General features: G+C 37.8%; 1 protein-coding gene across 1 annotated transcript in view; it reads right to left on the bottom strand.

The window, feature by feature from the left end:
• The window catches only part of CEP85L (centrosomal protein 85 like), a 106,745-nt gene that overhangs the window by 66,632 nt on the left and 17,296 nt on the right, over window positions 1–22,817 (bottom strand). The window lies entirely within an intron of this gene.

The following is a 22,817-nucleotide window of genomic DNA, read 5'->3' as shown; positions in this document are numbered from 1 at the left end:
TCAAGAGGTGGGACATGTTAAAGAGGAAGATAGAAGGCCACACAACCCCTTTCAAGCAGAAGGAATCACAGTCTTCCTACCAAACACCTCAGTGCCCACAGATGTTGCAACACTGGAGATGGTGACATTACAACACTACTCATTTCCAAATTGTGATATGCCCACAACCTGTTAACTTTTTGCCTGTGCCAGGTACAGTATCAGCTTCTTTCAGCTCTGTCTCCTGTCTTCTCTCATGGCACATCAGACACCTGCATCAAAAGCCACTACAAATTGGGTACATCTGGCTATGCTGCGTAGCAGGGGCTGCTTCCTTTTGCCCTGCAATGGAAATAAGGATATACAGCCACCTATCTGAGGGTGTCAAAGCAATGTCAAGAAAGCAAAGAGAGGTATATGACCTAATGGAGCTGGAGTCTCAAACATACACATATATAATGAGACAAAGTGCAGGTTGGAGTCCTGCTTTTGGAGAACATGCAGCAGAAGAATGGGAAGAGACTCTCAGGGAAAGTAGGGAAGGAAATGCACAGAAAAAATAAATGCATCTCCTCTTGTACAGATAATTCCTTAGCTTGAGGCTGCTGGCTTTGTAACATTCAAGAAAACTGACCTTTGTACAGAGCCTTACCTAGAAGCTGAATCTGATGCAGCACAAAGTCAGCCCAGCAAAGGTGGCAGACCCAGGCCTTTTTATATACAAAGAAAATAAGAGTATACTAGGATTCAAAAAGAACAGACCTATGTTTTAGGCTATGCAGATTTCTAAGAGTAGAAATGCTACATCTGCAAGAGAAAGGTAAAATAAATCCTGCATACATGTAAAACTTAAAATAGCAAAAAATATATAATGGTATTTAATATAGCATTTTCTGTCTAAAATACAGACTTAATGTTACACATAATGCTCTTCAAATTAGAATTAAAACCAATAATAATTAGAAATACATTATCTCCTTCATTTATTAGATTACAGACTTATTAATATGTGGTAGATTTTTATTTTTCCTTCTTTTAAATTGAATTAAATTAAAAATTAATTAGTTTTGAGTTAAGATTTAAACTTCCTCACTTCCAATTCTAAACTCTTCCAGCAGATTTGAACTTGGAATGCCACTTATACCCAAGTACGGTCGATGGATGTCTCCAATAATTTGTCTCAAAGAGAAACACAGTAATTTTGGCTTCAAGTTGTCCTAATTAGTCTTAGTCATTAACGCTGACTGAAACATATGAGAAAATTCACACTTTTTCTTAGAGCATATTGCTCAAGTCTGCCTTGCCTGCAGGCTCAGCTGGAAAGAAAACCAGTCTGCCTTTGGAAACATCTTGCAACACAAAATGCAGGAAATTTGTATATTTCATTGAAAATAGGAGAGAGAATACAGAAAGCATAATGAAACTTAAGAGACATTACTTCTACTGTAGACACAGGAATAAGGTCCACCTGGACAAATGCTGCCAAAGACTACTTTATCCAAGCAGCAGGCTTTTCCCTTCCATACAGGTAGGGGTAAGCAAATGCCAGTTCAGAACTGAAAGTGCTCTCTCCTTGGGATTACTTGGAGTTTACTTCCCTGATCTGGTATTTACTTGAAGATTACGAACACTCTCAAACATGGCTTGTGTGTCTCCAGAGTCTTTCAAAGCTTAAAACTGCTCTCTTCAATGAAAGCAGGAAAGAAGAGGATAAAAAAGTAGTTAGATGCTACTGGTTTTCCTTTCAGCAGAAATAAGATTATATGACAATTTTTTCTTTTCAGTTATCCTAATAACTTTTTTGGGGCTTACCACAAAACTCCCTGGAGCACTTTTCTAATAGGCATAACATTTTGATACCTGATCCAGTACTTCCAAAGCCATATACATAAGAGAATCGAAAGCATGGTATTTTAAAAACACATTACAAGATTTTTATCATATAATAGCAGCAGATGGAATAAAAAAATGGAGAACATTTCACATGGCTTTCTTACCATCTTGTTACACTTCTGAAATATTTAATTACTGCTTATCTGGCATAGAAAGTAATGTAACAGAATCATTTTAGTCTTAATAAAAACTAATCACAAAGAGAAAGCACAGCAGGCACTTTCTTCTGAAAGAGGCGTAAAAGAAACTCTTCAATATAAAGTTAATGAACACCTCCTACTCATTTGCATTTTCCTTTGCTATGCTCTTTTAATTACTGAAAGAAAAATCTCTGAAGTAATTTCTCAGGCCAGACACATCACCCTCATGCAGCTACTTAAAATCCTTATCTGTCACCCAACAGTCAAAACACATCAGTCATAAAAGGTTCACTGTAACCCTAAACAGTTTCTAAAGCTGCAGAATGAAACCAGTGCTATGAGAACTCCCATGTAAGATACACCTCTGCATGGGACAAATTCTTCACTATTCCAGATCAGATATTATAGAACAATAGCAAAGTAATCAGCTTATTATTAGTTATCCAACATTAATCAAAATCAAAGTGCATTTGATACAGGTGTTTATGGGATGCAAGTGTATATAATGCCACTGAAAAGCAATGAACTGTCCTTGTGTGAAGGACTTTGAAATTTGATATTTTATCAAGGGTATAATTAGAATGCCCTGATCATGGAGAAAAATACCAGTATTAAAAACAGCTGGCCTTCTCTTCCAGTCCTCCCTTCCCACTCAACCCCCCAGAACACTGACATAGTTTACCCCAATCCAGGAAAAAACTCACCTATTCTTATTAACTGAGCAAAAGATAAACAGGGGAAGTCATGCCTCCATTATATAAATTGAACGTCTTTAATCTGGCTGCGGAACAGAAATTAATCTTTTGCAGAACAAAAGCTCTAACATTCACTAAGGACATCAGTTCCTCTGAACTGTTCTATAGCTCTTAACTGCATGGACCTTAGCAACAAGCCACAAACAATTCCAGCATCCAGCACAGGACTGAAGGAGCCATGAGTCTACCATGCAAGCATGTGGGTGCTTCCCATAAATCTCCAAAACAGCAGTTTTCAACAACAGAAGTGTCTAACTCTCCTGGGAGCTGGCTGAAAGACAAAGACAATGGGATGATGTGCCACAACAGCAGTATTGATGCTACATGCGTGTTCCTCCCTGCCTACCTACTCACAAGCTGGACAGGTCTTAATGCAGCAGAGCTAATCAGATGAGCCCAATGAGACATTTCTAAGTGGCCAGGCAGAAGGCCAGTTCTACTAAAAAGTACTAAGCAGACTGACCCATCATCCTCTGGAAGCAAAAGCATGCCTTTCCAGGGTGCAGCAGCACACACAGGAATGGTTTGGGCTTGGTTGGTTTGTTGGTTTTGTTTTTTTTTCATACTGTCTAGAATTCTTCATCATTCTTTTTACAAGACTTTTTCATATTACTTCAAGGGTTCTATGTCAAAATATGAGGTGAATGAAAGAAGGAATCCCTGCAAATAATTCTCTTCCAAAGAATAGAAAAGAACAAGCATCACACAAAGCTGTAGCAGAAAAGGAAGCACTGCTGACAAAGCCGGGAATTGTTCAGACATTTAACAAGTTTTGTATGAGAAAGAGTTGCTAAACATTATTTGTTTATAAAGTTCTGTGTTTAAACAAGAAACTAATACAAAAGAGTAACTAACAAAAAACTTACTAGAGACAAAATATAATATTAACTAAAACTAATTTAAAATAATATTAAATGCTAAAAAACTTACTGCCAGTCAACAGAGATGGTTGTGTGACATCTATGCCTTCAAAGCAGAAACAGTCATGTGGTGTTTAGAAGCAAGTCCAATTAATGTCAATTGGAAAAAAGAAGGAAGTTCGCTGCCTTCCACCATCACCATCACTGTACTGCCAGTACCAATCAGAATTATTTTACATAAGATGTGGATTGCAAACTCCAAGTCAGTTCTACTTTGGTTCACATTAATTGTGTGGGATTTTCTGTAATCTACTGTGTAGCATGCCAAAACAATGGTACAGGAAAGTTGTACCTAAAAACTCACTAGTTTTAAAAGGTGAAGGAATTAAAAAGCTATATAATTCACAAAGAATTTGAACAGTACAATGCTGAATAATATGAATGTGAACTTAGAAAGTTGCAGTTGAGATGGTATTTTCAAAAACTGAAGCAATTTTGTTGCTTTTAGGACTTTGTTTCAGATGAAATACTGGTAAAGCTACTATTCCTGACCAATGTTACCAATGTAGAGAGAAGGAAGAAGGAACAAATGGTAGGACAGCCTCAGAGGCCTCCTACAATGTAGAGATACCAAAAAACACTACCAGGCAAGTTTAAAGGATTTTTAGTAAGTAGGGCAGAAAGCCATGCTGGAAAGAATAAAAGCTGCACCCGTAAGTACCAGGATGGCATCCACACTTATGCAAGGAAAGAAATGCAGAGGTAACACTGAGCCAGCAAACGGCAAACAGCTTCTTAGACATCCTTACAAACAAAGGGAATGCTATGTACATAAGAACATACTTGAACAAAAATGTGCCTAACATATTAAGATCTAATTTACTTAGACCTGGCCACTTGGTATCCATCTTATCTGTCCTCCTCCTCTACAGTTAATGATTTTACTTTTCCCCCATTTGTGACTTCTCATTCTTTTCCACACCCTTCATGCAAACACACCTTCTCCCTTGTTTGACAGAGAGGTGATAAGGTAGCAACAATCATACTCAGAGTAAGTAATGAGGACAACACTCTCAATTTGCAAATAATACAAAAAAAGGGGGAGTAAGAAACAAGTATGTTCTAAAATTTATTAAAGCTTAACACAGAAACTGTCACTGAACAAGAGAAAATTATACCTTGCTCATTGAGCAAATTAAAAATATTTACTCTAAGAAAATAACTTATATTTCCTTATTTTCTCATTAGTCACATCCTGTTTTCAGCTTACCATGTAAAATGTTGCCCTGCTTCACTTAGCTTTACCTGAAAACACAGTATTTTTCCTAGAACACAGTACTGACAAGGGACATGCCTTACAAGAGCTACTTTGTATTAAGTTGTAGTATTTCTGGTATGAAATACTCTCACAAATATGCTCTTTGATCAAGTCTCATTAGGGCACAGACAACACTGACCAGCTTTGATTTATTTAAAGAGTGTTGTCCCAAGCTTGAGAGGTCATCCCTGTACCTTAAGACTGAGTTCCCACCACCATGCTTTCTGAGACAGCAAACCTGGCAAAAACCTCATTAGCAAAGTTCTTAAGATTCTAGCAGCAAGAACACACAACTAAATAACACAGTGGGCCACATCTTCATATGATCTCACTTAGCACTACAAATCAATCTCTGCATTCCATATCCCATTTCAAGAGCCAAAGTTCTTAATTCCAGCACTTAATTTAGATGACAAGAGGCAATCTGAGCATGTTCTCAAAGAACTGCACAGGTGTGATCAAACCAAAATCAGTACCAAAATGAAGCACATGGAGATCATACTTTTCTGATCCTACATGAGCAGTTAAAAAACCACTACACAGGAGACAAGCCCTGTAGAAAGCTTTCGTTTTCTCCTATGTGCCACTGCAGTCAAATTTGAGGTCAAAGTTCTCAGTACTAACTGACATTAAAATACATTTGGAAGAATGACCTGTCATCCAAAACACTTCTTATTAAAAGTTAATGCACGTTCTCCTGACTTAAATACCTGCTTCGGGTTTGGATTTTTTTGTGCAAGAAAATACTGGGTAAAACTATCCACATTCTGCTTTAAAATAAACTTCTTTAAACTTGTTTGGCAGTACCAATTTTAAGACTCAATAATCAAATCTTACATGTGTTTCAACCAACAAAGCTTAAAAAAACTCCTAACAACAGCTTTTGTTTTACGAAAATTGACTTCAGGGAGACTGTACCAAGGCAGTGCAACATTTTCTGACAGAGGAAAACAAATACAAACTCCAGAAACAAACAGAAAAAGGCAAGTGCATGTGAGTGGTACAGTAAACCTGAAGTCTTAACACTCATTAGGTATATATATGCAGAGAGTAAAAAGAAAATCCCTAAGCCTCCAACATACCAGATACATCCCAAGTATATCTGTCCTGCCCAAGGGATCTAGCATAACTGATATTTCAGGACACAAAAAAAAAAAAATGTACTTTCTATTAATATTTCTGTGAAGTGCCAATTTACCCAGCAATATCTAGGCTAATAATACTCAGAAGGGGAACCCACAACTCCAAAAGAGACGTATCTTCGAAAAAATTTAGTAACTTCTACTCTTGAGCCAGATCTGGGTCAACTTAGCTCACTCACATGAAACCCAGATTCAGAAGATGATATAACAGGGGACTGTAAAGGAAAGTAGCAGTGTATAGAGGTGAGATGCTGCCACTCCAAAATTAAGTCAGGCATCGGACCTGTGCAACAAGGGAAGCTCTGATGAACAGGCACACATTTCAAAAAGCAGCAGGCAAAGTTTATTTTACAGGAGAAGATTATTCAGCAGAGAAAAATTAATTACAGTAAAGCCAACTACAGCAAGACTCTATACTTGTTTCCCCTACTCTTCTCAACTATTCCAGATGCCAATGTTAGAGAAAGCTGAAAGTACAGAGTCATTAAAAGAACAAGTGACAAACACAATACCATGGGATATTTAACTGAAGCAGAAAGTATTTCACAGATTTTATCTGAGCAAACAGCAGGTAAGCCCAAGAGCAAATTTTTACTCCTTATCAGTCACTGAAAACAAGTTATTTATGATTGCTATTGCAATGGCCATCTACTAAATTAATCTGTAAAGAGAAAGGCTAACTCAACTTATATAAAAATCCCTTTAGATGAAAACAGCATGTTAAGATAGAAATATGTCTTAAAGGAATGAACTTGTTTTACCAGAATACAATAAACCTTTTGATTTATGCACTTTGCCTATTTGACCAAGGATATCACAAACCCACAGCCAAATATAATAGCCTTTTCTAGAAATACAACAGAATAAAGGATGCTCTGAATAACTATTTTCAAAAAGTTAAACTTTCCCAGCAGTAAGTGACACACACACAAAGAAATAAACCATCCTCAATGTGTCCTCTTGATGTGCCTCTACACTCTGCTTCAGCTTTGGTGCTATTTTGCTGCCATGCAGGTATAGCACCTGAGAGAGATCTGTGCTACAGGATGTTCACAGGCCACACTGTGTGAGTACATGTGAGTTAAATGCAGCTGACCACCACAAAACAGTAAAAATATTATGCATGCCATGTGGATGCTCTATGCAAAAGAGCACAAACCAAGCGAAAGAGAAATTTGTATCCCACAGCATCTATCTTCTCCAGCCATCTAAGAGCTATTTTTAAGAAACAGTTATATAACTAAGTAGAACAATTTTTAGACTAATGGGTTCTATTTTCACCCCCCACCCCCCCGCCCAGTTAAGAGGATAGAGCAATATTCCAGAACAGCAGTCACGTAAACAGGCAACTTGATTTTGTTGAAAGAGAAGCATGAGTGAAAACCTATACTGCCACAGGGAGTTTCTTTTGTGGTTAATTGTCTCATTTTTTAGAAGTCTAGATCTTAACTTGCATTTGCCCTTTTATGAAGGCCATCTACAGCTTCCAATTCCATTTTCCAACAACAAGCACTTAACAGTGAAGACATGAAGAAATCAAATATCCCCCTAGGACCTTCTTTAAAAGTAATGGCTAAAGGGAAAAAAAATACTGTGTATGTCACAATGTATCTGTTCTCCATCCTTCCTGTATCTGTAAGATACCCACACCAAAAATACCATCTACTTCAACAGCCATCAGATACTCCCTCTCATTGGCATTATTTTTTCATCCCCAGCTAGGGATGACTCAAAAAACCTAGAGTAACTTAGCCCACCAGAAGAGAAATCCACCCCTGCCCTCCAGAGGGGGATAATTCTAGGTATTTTTGTTCCCTCTAAGAGAACACCCAGTAGCAGGTACATACTTACCCTTTCCTATACCAAGACAGATGTACATTGTGCTTTCTCAGTCTCCACAGGCAAGTTATTTGTATTATCCCAACTCTCTAACTTACCTCTGATGCCATTTCCTCCACAACATTCCCAGGTTGAAAGGTATCCCCTGATACCTTTCAGCAGCAAAACTACCTCACCTAAGACATGAAGGACAAAGTATGTGCATATGAAGAAACTCACATGAGGAGAGTTAAGAGATGTCCTCTTACACAAGGGACCAGAGCAAAACCTGAGGGATCCCAGAGATCCCAGAGAGCACTATCACTTCAGAGTGTTAAAATTCTGTGGTTGACCAAGGTATGTATCAATTCTTCACTTTTTTTTTTCATAACTACAGGTAGAAATAGAGCCCTCAATTCAATGTCCAGTAACTTTAGAAGGTTAAATCCCACTTTCAAGGAGACTGGAGTTTCTGGCCATTTTGAGACAATGATCCACTAATGAGAGTTTAATCCCTGTTTCTACTAAGACTGTACTACTGAAATAATTAAAAATTAACTAAATATTATAATATTTAGATTCAACTGGCATCTGTTCTGCTCACCACAGAGCAGTATACCTCTAGGTTTACAGCCCACCAGGAATAGTTCTAACAAGACCAGCACCCTTCAGGTTTATGCCAGGCCACCCAACTGGGGAAGAGAGAACACACCTCCATTTTTCCTCCCAATCTCAAACTTCAGCTTCATTTCCTCCACTGATCTCCATCAGCCGAGCCCTGCAGAGCAGTCATCCTCCTAGCTTACACCTCTGTATTCTCACTTGGGGAGCCCCAGCCCAAACCCATAATCATAGAACAGAATCATTTAGGTTGGAAAAGACCTTCAAGATCATTGAGTCCAACCATTAACCAGGCACTATCAAGTCCCACACTAAAACCATGGCCTCAAGCACCATATCTATATGTTATCTTTTGAAAACCTTCAGGGATGGTGATGCAACCACTCCCCTGGGCAGCCCTTTAATTGGTAACTCTTCCAAGTATAGACTTCTGTACCATTAGAACACATGTACATTACTCAGATGGAAAAAGAAATCCTTTTACAGGCAGGAGCAGGTGCTGTGAGCAGCCACAGCAGCAAGGCTGCCGTGGGTCCGGACAGGCAGGAGGATACTCCTTGCTGGCTTCCACTGCTTCAGAGCAGTGTCCCTGCCTGACTCCTTCCAAGGTCAGCCCAGGTCGCCAAGCCCAGCCAGCCTGCCTTGCTGCAGCACTGCCACTACTGCACACCTCTTGGAAGCCCTTCATGGGCCACAAACAATTTACTTAATACACTTTGGGAATACCTATATCAAGCAGTAATCCATTCCAAGGGCCAGAAATCATCTCAGCAACCCCAAAAATTCAATGGTTGCCTCAAGGATAACTTAATTCACTAGGGAAGTCTCATTCAGATGCTTATCCCCAAATGGTAATAGAGTTGGTAATATGTTAACAATAGCTAATATTCAATTAGAGTAGGTCTGTTGCAGACCTGGCAGTCTGCTTAATTACTTACTAAGATTTGGGGAAAATTACAGTATTTAAATAATAAACTGGGGGGCTGGGGCGGGATGAAAGGAAAACATGTTAGTAAAACTCTGTAAAGTAAATACAGAAAGAAGTAAAATATAATGTTGCAAAAGTAGCTTTAGCACTGTATTTTCTAATGTTTATATTCCTAGCTTTGCTACTCTACCCTTCATTTACTATACACTAATCTCACCTTCCCTTAAAGTTTCTTAGACACGTCAGGGGTTTGATAAAAAATTAACAGCCTACTCCACATGTAGGTCACCATCTGGAACCCAGCTCAGGTCACAGAGGATTAACTTTAAATTGGATTTTAGCACAGCTCTATATCCTACTGAAGAAGTCACTTTTTATACTTCAAAAATTAAGCATCATTATCTGTGTTTTCCAAATGAAGAACGGGAGACAAACTCTTAAAACAACTAGACTAATGTCACTTAGTAAACTTCACCTGCTTCCTCCCACTGCTCTTTTCACTGAGCAGTACTGGCTACCCTGGTTACCTTTTTAAATTTCACAAAATCAAGCAAAACAAGGTAGTAAACTTAGGGGAAAGGAGTGCAAGACCCACCTGGAATTCCCAGCATTCTCCTACAGCAAGATTCCTATTACTAACAGAAACATTTCTGAAAGCAACAGTGGCAACAAGAAGGTATGGAAGAGTTTCTGGATTCCATCCCACAAAACTGGTTACATTATAATAAACAGATGTGGAAAACCCTTTGCTTTCATGCACCATCTGGCTTTCACTGTTTTGACTCCAGCTTTTAACATTCTATTTTTCAGGCACACCAATGGAGCCATGATACTAAGACTACTAGTAACAGAGAGTTGTTCCAATTCTAATGCAGAATTTACCTACAGCAGAAAACAAAGGAGAAGGATTCGCAGTTCTGTGGATAAACAACTCTTCTTTAGGAACCCCAACCTTCGCACACCCTGAGGACTTAATTTTAGGTGGTTTTTTTGGAGGACAGTTGATAGTTTGAGCAAATGTGAACGTCACACAGGTGAAATTAGGAGTGTTAATCCTAAGGGTGTATTTAGAAACACATCTCAAACTCTTTGGAGGATTTCTGTTTGGTAAAATCAAGCCTCCACTCCAGAAGGGAACTATTACTTCCTTTTATATCCACCAACAAAGAAGCCATGAAGGATAATTGTAAAGGCTGGAGGAAAAAAAAAAACCCAAACTTTATGCATGCATTAATTCTTAAGAGTGTGTTTTCACTGCTAGTAGTCTGTCTGTAACACAGACAGTTCTATATTATTAAAATGAACCTGTATTTCCCATTTTTTTTCGAAATATCCTGAAAATTAAAGGTCATGTGTGCCCTTTAACAAGACCAGCTGAAAGATCTGATTTTAACTATAACAATGTTTAAATAAACTGATACTGAAACAGAGAGAAATGCATAACAACCAGTAGAATCTTTTACCACAGCTTTTCCTAATGAAGAGATTTAGCTTTGTAAATAATTTCTAAAATAAATTTTTAAAAAATTAACAGCAATTTAGAGCACCTCCATTCTTTCACTGCCAATCCATTTCTAAAGTTCTTTTTCCCCCCACTTCATATGCCAAAAGAGTTTAGTACCCTCCCATTACAATGACTTAAGAAAATTTTATGATTAGTACGCTAATTAAATGAAAGCAATAAATCCAACAAAATCATAAATGCAAGAAAATATAAGTAATTAATTATGAAAAATGCTTTAACAGAATGTTTTTTATCCTGAAAGACCAGAAGTTCCTTTGCCAAATTGTATATATGTCAGGCACCGTTTGGTCCACTGAGTCCTCCCAGAAATGAAACACACTAGCTACAAATTATATAACCAGTCCCAGATTAAAACACTTGATCTACTGTAGATAACAGAACTCTAACCCAACTACAACTTGAATATTTGAGATTATTTCTGTAGTCATTTAAGATAAAACATGCTGCAGCATTCAAAACAAAACAAAACAAAAAAGACACTACACACACACACACAAAAAAATAAATCCTTCCTTGGTGCAGTTTGGGATTTGACTGCCGTAATTCTAGAAATCAATCTGGCATCTCAATTCCCAACAGGAAGGTTTACCTAGCACCTGAATGGGATGCTGGTTCACTGCCAACACGTCTCCCTGAGTACCCACTGAATCTCCAGCACTACTGAACACAGTCCATCATGCTTACACACAGCCTATCACATGACAAAAACTGCAGTTATTTTAAGTACTATAACCTGTATTGCTATCCAGTTTTAGAATTTATTTAAACAAAAGAGTGGTTCACTGTTTACAGACAACTAACAAGCTTGAACACAAACAATCTGAATTACATTTTCCTTCAAAGGGTTTAGTGATCACCTCTTTGCTCCCCAGGAATACTGGAAGACAGTTTTCATGTCCTTTTTGGTTTCTGTGATTTGCACAATTAAAAGTACAGAGCAAGAGGTGGGAGAGCAGAAAATGTTTCAATTGCTGCCTTTAATCATGGAAAGAATTTTGTGTTTACAAATTTATTTCCAGTTGTTGGCTCATACATTTGGATATTTATAGTACTTATCACTATGGCATCCAAGCACATTAGCAGAGCTCTGATCCCCACAAAGAAAACAAAACAAAACTGTTTCTTCTCTGCTCTCCAGCCCATTAAGAAACACCTCAGTTGATCTATTATTAGCACAGCACATTCCAGAAATTAGAATTAGAACTCTTTTCAAAGGGTAGACTCAATTTCATATCTTATTTTTTGATCAGAACAAGCAGGGTCCAAAGTCTATCATAAAAGTTGGTGTGACAGACTTGAGACCTGATCTCTGCCTCTGAAATAAAGTCAGTTCCATAACCACTAGCTAAGAAAGTCTGAATTGCTGCTTACAGAAGGCATTTAAATTTTTTAAAAAATTACAAATTAAATCTGTCTAATTATGTTAATAGCTGAAGTCATCTTCCACCCCAGAGAAATGCAAGACAGTAATTTTGCGCAGTGCGGTATCCACAGTGTTCTTCGGGTTTACCCAACAGCACCAGTAAATCGCTAACATAGCAAACTGTAATGGCATTCAGCCCACATCCTAGCTACCAGGATGAAATCTGAAACTCTGCAAAGGGTAGCAATTTTAGAAGCTACACACAGATCTTCACATCCCTGCTCAAGTGGTGCAAGGTTATTGATGCACTTTAGCTGCAGAAGAGAGGTCAACACAAATGATTTTTCATAATCAAAATTACCGCGCTTGACCTTGAACAGAGTATTTTTATAACTTCACACTGCTTAATTTCTAAAAGGAAATTGGACTTCTTGGACATCTTGGGCTAACACTTAGAGGCAAACTAGACTCGATTACAATATTGAAATAATGAAGCAGCAGAAATAACTGTATCAATAGTGATTATAAACACTGAATGCAAGAACAGCTTCTTAATAGAACCTCCAAATATCTTTATTTACCCTGTCTTTTCGTAATGCATTTTATTTTTAGATTTCAATTTATATCTTTAGTTATTACAGGCCAAAAACATTAATGATGTTGGAAAAACAGGCGTGGTAACTCTTGTGTACATATATATATATATATATGTATGCAAAGAGAAACTCCTGTATAAAGCATACTAATAAATCTGTTTATATAAGCGTATGTAAGATAAAGTGATTTAACCAGCCTTACAAATCAGTAAGCTTCAGGAAAAAAAAAGAAAAAAAGAAAAAGAAAAAAGTCCACTCTTCTTCAGGTTTGTTATCAGACTTCTGAAACACATTACTCCACCAAACATACCCTGCTCCATCAAGTCCCACACTTACTTCTCAGTAAAACAGCTGGAAGGAATAACACCCACCCATGTAAGCATCTGTCTAATTAATGTTCTTTAACTTTTACAGTAAATTAAGGGTATGCTACTCTTATGGGAGTAGTACTCCCATAACCACATAAATATGAACTTTTGGACAAAAGTCACACATTTTATTAATTCTACTAGACTATGCTAGCTGCCAAAACTATCTAAAGTAAATACTCATATATATATATAATATTCCCACCTACATTTGAATTCCCATTTCATTCAGAAGTATGTAATTAAGAGATTTGAACTTTTCCACAGTCCTCACCTCCTTTCAAAATAATCCATTACAATTTCCATTACAGATTAAATAAATGTTAATTTCCATTAAAAAATTAAATTCCACTCATAGGTAAACACAAACTCTTCAATTTTTGTTATTCACTCATCCTGTCTACATACAGACCACACCTTTGTATCCCACAAGAGTTCAGTTACATCACCTATTGATGTAATTCCTAACATGTAGAAAAATAATGGAACTATTCCAGACCTCATTTCACAAAGGAACACAAGGAAAAGGATCAGCAGGAACAAGAGGAAGTAAGTACTACTGCACCATCTCAAAGATATTCTAAAAGCTGTAATACTATCAGTATAAACCATGGACTGTTTTTTGGTTGTTTTGTTGTTTTTTTTTCTGACTGACACTGGAAAAATAGAGAAGCAACAAACTGAAGCAGTTGTGTATGTCAAACTAACCCACATGGGCCTCCTGTACTTAAGTCCTCTGTCACAGTCTCCTCAGCGTCAACTAGTGAGTTCATCTAAATACCTGATCAAGGTGAAAAAGATTTCCTGAACTGAAGTTTATCTACCCTGAGGGCTGCTTTAAGTCAGATTTGTTTTCCCCCCTTCTTCCTGAACTCCACTGTGAGAGAGGAGGTGGGGCAGCAATGAGACCTGAATAGGAATACCAAACTGGGGGACACCACACGAATTGAGGAAAGAAAGTGACCCAAGATCCCCTTCAGACACGTCCCAGGGAGAGCACGCTTCCAGTTTTACAGAAGCCATGAACCACTTCACTCAGAACCTTTCAAAAGCTGTATTAGACAACAGATATCCAAGCAACCACCACAAAAAAACTGTGCTGTTTTCACAGAATCAGAGAAGGTCTTGGGCTGAAAGGGCCTCCAAGATAACCTTGTTCCAACCTCTCTGAAGTCTGTTTTCTTCACATGGGTTTTTTTTTTTGTCACGAGCATTTTTCCTCCTAGTCTAAATAGGTCATAATAGTAAAAACCAAAAATTCTGCACATCTTACTTAAATTCTCATTAGTCTCTAAAATTTTTTCAACTGGACTTCTTTTTTCGACAAAGATTTCTCTAATACATGAGGAGAGCCACAACCCCATCACGGATGCCCTAGTGAATCCAATTCCCTTTCTACGCACTCTGAACATATTTTTAGCTCAATTTTATAGCTGAGCTAATTAGAATTAAAACCTTTCCATCACTCTCAACAGCAAAGTCTGACTTCATGCAGATGGCTGATGCAATGAGCAAGAAAGAAGTACTTTTAACCATACCACCTCTCTAATGAAAAGCTTACTGCAGAAACACCTCTCACCCAGTTAAGAAGTGTCTGCTTTAGAATTTTTACGTAAGATTGAACAATAAACTATAATCCTGTCCCAAATCTCTAGGTACTCCTATAGAATAAAACTTACAAACAGGAAAACTGAAAACCTCCTGCCTCTTCATAGAATAAATGCCGTTGTTTAAATCAGCTAAAAAAGACAGTTCTATTTTTGAAAATACAAAATATTTTTGGCGTTTGACAGAGACAATATAATCCCTGATGGAAAAGGATATGCCACTAGGAATTTATGATAGTTATACAACTTAAGAAAAACGCACATAATACAGTCTTCTGATTCACCAACATCAAGAGTAAAATCATCTTGTAGCTTAAGAAAGCAGCCCAAACACAGGGACACGTTCAATGCAAGATGTATCAAAAATATATACATATATTTAAATCCTGGTTTATAGCTCTTACACTTGCTGAAAACAACAGAAGATAATACGAACTGGTACACAGTTTTGGCCAGAAAAAAAAAAAAAAAAGAAACAATAACAACCTATTCTCACACCTCCCCCCAACACTTTTACAATTCAATAGCATAAAAATATCCAGCACTAATTCTTTCTCAAGGAGGCTAAAATCCTTCTTAATTTTGCATTAAAAATACCTGAACTAAACTATTTTCTTGCTATTTTCACATGAGGCAGGCAGTGGTATTTAAATTATCAAACACCAATTGAGTTGCAAAGAGCCAACCAACAACCAGGTAGAATTTGACACTGGCATTCAGGACCAGGTGTGTCATTTATTTGAGATGACTGCCATGTCACACCTATATTATTATCTGGCAAGATGAAACCAATTTTTTTCCGTTTTCATCCCTTTTTCAGGGCCATACTATCAAAGGCAGTATGTTCTCAAAATGGGAATGCCACTTCTTCTGGGACACTAAGCTCATGGGAAAAAAAACCCAGGACCCTCTGCAATCCCTTTGTTGGCAATATCCTTATAAACTTTCTATTCAATGCCGTAAGAGTTTAAAATAAATTCTAGCCATATTGAGGAAGAAGGCATAAATTGTAATGTAAGAACAGTTAACAAGGAGGGAGATGCTAATTTATATTTATGTCATTCATAAATGTAACTAATTCCTTCCAAACATATTTCATTGTTACCACTTTTTCTATTACAAGGATTAAGCACGGAAGAATAGCAGCACAGAGAACAGGGAACAGAAGAGGGTGCAATTCCTGAACATCACAGAAATTCTGGAAACTAACCAAGAAGAAATTAACATAAAATTAGAAAGGTCACTCCAGTGTGTTTTCCAGTTTTTACTGCCATTACAAAGACCTTAGAAAAAAGCTGCGAAGAGGACCGGTGTCAGAGACATTTTCTGCATTAGAGGTAATAGAACACCACCTTTTTTCCTGACAATCATCTTTCTGCTTTTAAAGATAGACTTCATTTTATTCCTACACAGACACCTAAGTTGCCCTCTGTTGCTTTTCTGATTTTGCTACTCAACAGACATTTTAAAAACAAAATACCCATACTCAGAAAATACTGGTTAGATGTACACAACCAACATTTCCTACTTGGGATGCCTCAGAAGTGTTTTTCTGCAGACAAAGCTTGAGAATTCACTACAAAGCTATTTGTTGCATAAGCTGCATTTACTTATATAAGCCGAATAAAGCATAACCTTTTTAACCTATTGTACAGGACAACTATACTAGAACATGCTCCAGGGGCAAAGAAGACCTCTGTGTAGCTGACAACACTTCTACAATGCTCACTTTCATGACTGCCGCTGACACAAACACAGCCATTGTCATAACAAAATCTTATCTGTCAGCCCTCTAAGAGGAAGAAAAAAATACCCCAAGAGATTTCTTTCACCATATTTTGCATTGGGAAAAACCCACACCAGTTTTCTTTCTAAATTTGACGGGGTAAGAAGCACTTAAGACAGTAAAAATGGAAAAAAAAGAAAATGCACTGTTAGAATAATAATAATGACAATAATATTTAAAACAAACCAATCACAGTTCTCCAAGGAATTTAACATATCAAAAGCAACAAATTCTGCCTGAAAAAAACAGGGCAGCTGTTAACACAACTACCACTCAAGTGAGGTTACTGCAAACAAATGCCCCAGGAGCAGACAGGCAAGCATTCTTGCGGCTTTACGCCCTGCCCCCGCCATAACCAGTCCCCGCTATTCAAACTGTTTCATTCTACCCCAAACCTGGGCTAACTGATCAGACTTGTCATTTGCTGCATACTTCTCACTTCCTCTTACAGCCCCCAAATTCCCCTGACTGAAGAAAGTCAGAGATGGAGGAAGTGAGATGGGGTAACCATGCTTCATGCACAAGTGGTCTCTGCACACTGTTCTTCCTCACTGCTGCTTTTATACTGCCAAAACTGATGTAAAAACTCCATCTGACTTATCACAGAAACACAAGCAAGGCCCTGAAAAAGGTTTTCTGTAACAGCGAGCTTTTATGTTCTACTTCAAAGGGACCTTTTACAGAAATTACTTATTATCAGTACACTGAAAAAATGGCTAAAATAAAGGATGACAAACACATTAACTGGACTTTAAGAAAAAAAGTTTCATCTGTGCATACATTACAGTAGAAACAGGTCTGCTGAATAAAAACTTAGAACAAAATATAAGCATTTCAGAAATGGGTAGTCTTATAAAACTGTTAAAAACCAGAGATTTACAAACTTTTCTATGAGGGATAAAAACAGCCTGCTCTGTCAAGCCCAGGCTAGAACTCCAGGCAGTGGCAGCGGGTTTTTTCTGGTGACAAGGAACTTGTGGCTTATACCCCAAATGCCTACAGTCTGTCACTAAGTGCACTATTCTGTCTGTAGTGGAAAGGATTAAAAATTAGTCTTGTGATTTCTTCAGATAAGGCTGCAAAGGCCATCTGAATATGTACATTAAATATTGACTAGCTACAGAACGTTTCCAGTGTTCACAGAAAAACAGTCTAAGGCTACAACTGTTCCTCTCTGCAGCTTTTCTGAAACTGATCTCACTCCTGCTCCTCTCCATGAGATCCAGAGCTACAGAACTGCTGAACCCAGGCCAGAGCCTTCTTCGACATTATAGTAGCGAGGAAAAGTCAAAGTCCTCCCTGAAATCCCTCAGCAAAGATGCAAAATGATTGGCATGCCTAGGTCTCATGATACTAACCTAAGTACAGATGAGATAATTGCAAGATGCACCTTGTTTTTCTCATCAGATTGCCAGATATCCACCACACTCCAAAAATATAGCTTAGAGGACATTAAAACATCTACGCGATATTTCACCTTAGCATGATGTAAATGACATGGAATAAGAGGCAGACATTGTACAGAGTTTGGCTGGGAGAGAGGTAATTTCCCTTCACAGCAACCCTGTGGTGCTTGTCTTGGTAACACAGCATTGTCTCTGCTGTTGCTGAGAAGCACTTGCACAGCACCACGGCCTCTGCCACCCCAGCGAGGGGTCCACAAGAGGTTGGGAGAGGACACAGCTGGGACAGCTGACCTGAAATACCAAAGAGATTCCATACTATATAATGTCATGCTGTTCTGCACTACACATGCTCAGCAATGAAACTAAGGGGCAGGTTTTTTCCAAAGTATTTGTTACTCAGAGACTGGCTGGGCATCAGTCTCCTGGTGCTGCTTTTACATCAAAATGTGCACTTTTTTCTTTCATTATTAAACTGTCTTTATGTCAACCCTGAAGTCTGGTAGTTTTTTTCTTGTTTTTTTTTCCCTTCTGATCCTCTTCCCCATCACACCATTTAAACATTCTGGTACAAGTCAGTTACATAGCTCCAAAATATATCATACGACAGAAATAACTTTTTTTGCAGTAACCAAGAGAATGCCACCAAATTCTAAGTAAGCAGAATTTATTTTCACTGAGTTATTTCCAAATAGAATAACAGAAGTAATTTTTCTGAAACACAACTACTGATGTTAGCTGAAGGCAAAATGCACCAAGTTCACTGCACAGAACACTCCCAACTAGCCAGAGAAAAATCCTGGTGGTATTTTTTATGCGAGGAAAACTGAGTATACTGTGAGAGCTTGTTCATATAGAGAAACTATTACAAAAGAAGGCAAAGTATGAAGTTAAAGCAGCAGCTATTTCTCTCTGCAGAACATTAATGTATGGAACTAATAAGTGCCTTTAGTTTAGTTCAAGCCAGTTTCAAATTCAGAATACACAAGTTCACATGGAGTTATGTCACTGTTACTTGAAGCAATTTATCCTATTTTTGTGGGAAATTATTATTGTTATTTTTTCCTATTTGTTAAATCCTGGGAATAGGCTATTAGAATCAGAAATAACTCTTAGTTTTTTGGTTTGTTTTTTTTTATCCTAAAGCCCCCCAAAAATAGACAGCCAAACTCCAAGTATTAACCTCTGTATTCCCATCAGCTACACAGACACTTCATTCTAGCAAGCCATGGCAGTACCACTTATAAGGACTAGAGAGTAATACAAACTTAAGTGCAGTGCACATTTCTGATGGTCAGGGTAGATAATATCCAAGTAACACAATAACTCTGACTCACAGAGGGCTGGACATCACTTTATAACGTGAGACTTGGCAAGCAGGGAGGAAGGAAACAAGGAAAAATGCCGCAAACACGATTGTTTTCTACCCTCTAAATAATCAAGCTACTTCACCAAACATATGCCAATACTTGCCAGCATCTGAGGGTATAGAAATTAACTTCAGCTCAGTTAAAATCAAACTTCTCCTGAAAATCCATCATCTTCCAAAATCACAGAACACAGAAGATGGTGAGCACTGCCAGCAATCAAGATCTACGATCCTTGTGCTATTGCACTTTTGTGATACCTAACCTGATAGCACAATCTACATGTTTGACCTACGCTTTGTCAATCCCACTGTCTTTAGCAGCAGCAGAAAACCCCTGCTCAAGATACCTCATAATTAAATTCTGCCTCCTGAAATTCAGTTCTGCTTTTCAGTATATTGAATAGCTATATTTACTAATTTTTCTTTTTCTCCTTAATGAAAAAAACAAAAATGTTACAATACCAGGCTTGGGACCTGCTGGAAGAAAGCGCTTGAAAGAGCAAAACCAAGTAACTTTGATTCTGGCTTTTCCATGCTCCTTGGCATATAAATAAATGCTACAATTCTACTGAAGTAATTAGGGGTTTTTAATTCCTTAAAAAGATACTATATTCCCTTAAAAAATTATAGACAAGACTCCTCTGGCTCTCATAACATTAAAACAATTCCTATTCTGTCAGCTAAGCATTCCAGAGAAGTTGTTGAAGGGTTGTTAGAAAAGGGGGTTTATTAAACTGGCAGAACATCAACTCCTAATAATGTAGTAACTGATTCTCTGCATCCAATCTCTCTCTTCCAGAAAAGCAACATTATATGATTTTTCACACTACTAGTTTGCAACCAGAAATGTTAAATCATGAATTGCATGTAACAATACGGGAGAAAGATCTGGGGACTTCCAGCTGCACAAGCTTATCTGATGAAGGAAAATGTTTTGGTCTGCAAGAATCATGGGCCCTGTATCTGATCACTTCAATATCTAGTTCTTATCCCTCCCATCCAAAAGGCAAAACTCAGAATGTGCACAAGGAAAAGAGCTCTGCTGGGGTTTAGAGACCATTTAATTTCTGTCAAGTCCCTGATTCTCTAATTAGATAACCCAAATAAAAACAGTCTCAAAAACACTTAAAATACACACTTCATATCTCTTCTCTAAGGGCTACTGAAAGAATGGTTATACACAGGTATCACAATGGTTGTTAAAATGAAGTGCAAAAGCTCATGTGAAGACAGAACAGGAAACAAACTAACAGGAAACAAATAAAACCCCCAAATACATTAACTGTAGTTTAAACAGATATAAAATGCCTTTTATCTTTAAATTAAGAGCACTCCGAATTAAGCATCAGATCTACCCAAACTAACATCCCCACATTTAAGGTTTATAAATTTCTGTCCTCAGCTCCCACAGTGCACATCAACATCATGCAATTTCAACAGTGAAACTCCACTACCTATTTCATTTCCTAATTTTCCTACCTTTGCACAACAATATAAAATCAACTGAATGCATTTTAACATTTCCTTTCCCCTGTTCTTGTCAAAACCCAGTTTTTTCCCTCCAAATCACACAGATTTGAGCCAAACACAAGACATACTTGTCTCTTTTTTTTTAACTCTACATTTTTCTAAGAGAATGAATGCTCCTGAAATTAGTATGAGTAAGAAAATTAATTTGAAAGAACATTAAAGAGGTTATGAAAAAATCCTAGTAAAAATATATTTTAAATGTACCTGAGGTCCATTCCCTGCATGAGCATATTTATTAGCAACTATATATCTGTACCATCAAACTCAGGTGCAACCTTCAGAATTAAAGGAGATGTTAATGCCAATTCTCCAATTAATTTTTTTATTTTCAGTGGGCTTAAAAGAAAGGAAATAGCATGTCCACAAGTCATTATCCTAGCATTGTTAAAAACTGTAATAATCTCCCAATTTGCAAAAAAAAGAAAAAAATCTGCTCTGAAAAATCCCCAGGAGCTTCTTCCCAAGCATCACTTTGATAGCAGATGGTCAGCATCAAGTCTGCAATTACCAGTCTGGCCTGACAGTTCCACAGATGACAGTGATACTCTTTCCTTTTTGTGGATGTGTGCAGGGGGCAGCTTGAGAGATGCAGACAGCTAGGTATCATAGGCAACAACCCCTTTGACTAAAAACATACATATACTATCAATTTCCAGGCCTGTCACATGATTCTTCCTTTTATCTTCATTTCACCATCAGGTTTCCCTCCTTTTTTCTTTAATGCTGTCTTTTGTGCTACTTGAAAGTTTTTCAAACAAGGCAGTGGGAAATGCATAACATTAAGGATGCAGTAGAACTGACCATTGTCAAGCACGGCTGAAGACAAACCTCATGAACTATCTGTTGCTGCAACCTTTCCCCTCTTTATTTTACTCTCCTCCCCCAGCACGGTCTCCCCCCACCCAGCCCTGAACAGATTATTCTCTCGCCTACAGAGGAGAACAGAACATCTGATGAGGAGCCGTTGTTTCATTTCCTCTCCTTCATCCAACCCCTCAAATGGGGGGAGGGGAGGGCATGGTTTTAATTCAAATGCCGTGTCTTAAAATACTATTGTGTAGCATTTGGCTGGGAGTGATTAAATCTATATATAAATACACAACATGAGAGTGCTTATCCCCCCTACATCTCTTGGGAAAAAAAAAACAAACCCAACCTGCTGCATTAATAGCCATTTACTATGTCAGTTTTGCACTCAAGAATTTGAATATCTGAGCAAAACCTTTATTTTGCTAAAGCCAACAACTGTTTACAAATGAAAGGAAACAAAGCAAGTTATGAGCTGACAGATGCAACAGAAAGAGGGTGGAAGGGATTTTCTCATGTGCAAAAGAGGTCTGACAGACTTAACTGAGGCATTTGGACCTCTCCTCAGGAATGCTCAGCCCTCCACAGAGACTTCTGTCTTACACCAATTCAGCATTCCTTACTTCATTTCTACTAATTCTTCCTGTTCTTCCTCATTCCAGCTATACCTTTTGCAAAATTTATCAGGCATAGAAAGATGCTGGAGTAAAGTATATCACAGTCCTGCTGTCATTCATTATCTGTCTCAAAAATCTTACTGGGAAATAAGTCAATGCAAGAAGGAAGCCTCAAGTCTTACTACAGCCTAGCTCTCCCTCATTCCAGCTTAATTCCAGCAACAGGCTGCATAGGGAGGGTGACAATGTTATGGAAACACTGCCACTGTAGAGGCTGTACCCCTCCCTGATAAAATCACCTTTGACTAATCATGATTTAATCCAAACTAAGTTCTGACAATCTTTAGATACTGTTGATTTTTCTTAAAGATTGTTGACTGTGTCAAATGCCA

The sequence above is a fragment of the Parus major genome, chromosome 3, assembly GCF_001522545.3.
Source record: "Parus major isolate Abel chromosome 3, Parus_major1.1, whole genome shotgun sequence".
Taxonomy (NCBI): Eukaryota; Metazoa; Chordata; class Aves; order Passeriformes; family Paridae; genus Parus; species Parus major.
Note: the sequence above shows the minus strand (reverse complement) of the source record. Positions and strands in the feature narration are given on the sequence as shown.